Source organism: Agelaius phoeniceus, chromosome 8, assembly GCF_051311805.1.
Source record: "Agelaius phoeniceus isolate bAgePho1 chromosome 8, bAgePho1.hap1, whole genome shotgun sequence".
NCBI classification, from domain to species: domain Eukaryota; kingdom Metazoa; phylum Chordata; class Aves; order Passeriformes; family Icteridae; genus Agelaius; species Agelaius phoeniceus.
Genome location: NC_135272.1, coordinates 984,612 through 986,178, shown reverse-complemented (window position 1 = coordinate 986,178; position 1,567 = coordinate 984,612). Strand labels below are relative to the sequence as shown.

The following is a 1,567-nucleotide window of genomic DNA, read 5'->3' as shown; positions in this document are numbered from 1 at the left end:
CGTGTGGGCCGCAGGAAGGCGTGCGGGGCGGCCACGGGGGCGCTTCTCCCTGCCCGGTCTCCGCGTGCAAACGAGGAGAGCGGGCATTGCCTCCCAGCTCAGCGCCGTACCACCTTCCGCTGGGCGTGTCCCCGAGGGAAGGGGCCCTGGCGGTGCGACGTGGTGGCGGCGGTCCTGGGAGTGCGGCTCTAGCGGCAACGGGGTCTGCTGTCCAGCCCGCCCCGGGCGCCGGTGACACTGGTTTCGGTCTCGGTGGCACCTGCCTGCAGGGCTGGCGGCGGAGTGCATCCGCCAGTCACTCGCCTGCCCGGCAGGGGAGCAGGTCCACGGGAGGCGCACCGGTGGGGGCTGGTCATCATTGCGTGCCATCTCGAGCCCGGGGGAAAGGCCGTGCTGTGGGGGGAAGAGAAAAGCTGGCCGCACAGCAGCGCGGCGGCGCTCCGTGAGGCCTGCGGCGTCGGGGGCCGAGGGAGAGCCACTGTGTGCAGCGGCTGATGGCCGCACGCCCCCGGCTGCGAGCCATGTGTGTTGTGCGTGTCATCCCATCAAAGCGAGAAGCGGGCGGGCCGCCGTGCCCTCCCACGTTCCGGCGCGTCCTGCGTGGCACTCCGCATGGAGGCCAGGCCGAGCCCGGGCGCCTGGGCCGCCTTTGAATGACAGCTTTTTTGAGGTTGGCGTCTCCGCTCGCAGGGGGAGGCGGTCGGGGGCGCGGGCTCCCCCGCCTCTGGGCTGGCCATCGGAGTGTGGGTCTCCAGTTTTTTTTTTTCCCCTTCCGTTTCTGTGTGCTTTTATGGTCGAAGCCAGGTGCACGCCCACGCGTCCTCGGCGCCAGAGTAACAAAAAAAAGGGCCGCTCTGCGTGAGCGGTGCCCGAAAGGCAGACGAGTCTTAGCGGTGGATCGCTTGGCTCGTGCATCAATGAAGAACGCAGCTAGCTGTGAGAATTAATGTGAATTGCAGGACACATTGACCATCGACACTTCGAACGCACTTGTGGCCCCGGGTTCCTCCCAGGGCTACGCCTGTCTGAGCATCACTTGACGATCAATCGCCGTCCAGGGGCCACCCTGGCAGCGCAGCTGGGGTTGCCTCGCAGGCTGTTGCCCGCGGTGGGCGGCGGTGGCGGTGTCAGCGGCGGTGTCCCGCCGGTTCCCGGCGGGAAGGTGTTCAGGGGTTCGGCGAGGGAAACGTTTCCCTAGGTGGCCTCGATCCCTTCCCTGCGGCCCAGTGGGCAGCGTCGTCGTCGCGGTCATTGTCGTCGTCCTCACCGCGCAGGGCCTTCGTCCCCCTAAATGAAGCGAGCTGCTGGGGCGGAGCTCGTCCTCACCCGGACCGTGCCACGGATGCGGTGGCGCAGCGGCCTGGGGACAGTGAGAGACGGCGTCGAAAATGCGCCGCCGAGGGCCGAGATAAAGAGAGAGGAGGGCGAGAAGGGGAGGCGAGGCGCGGGCCTCTCCCCTGGCCTCCCCCCAGCGCGGGTAGCTGTCTGCTGGTGGGAACCACGGCAGTACCGTGCCGTGCTGCTGCACGCGAGAGCGAGAGCACCAGGGACGGGGGTTCCGAACCCC

The 1,567-nt window shown here is 68.5% G+C and overlaps 1 non-coding gene across 1 annotated transcript; it reads left to right on the top strand.

Moving 5' to 3' along the window:
- The first annotated feature begins 882 nt into the window (after positions 1-882).
- Positions 883-1,035, top strand: LOC143694729 (5.8S ribosomal RNA). Its single transcript, XR_013183380.1, has one exon. It is a non-coding gene; the product is annotated as a 5.8S ribosomal RNA (ribosomal RNA).
- Positions 1,036-1,567: the final 532 nt, after the last annotated feature.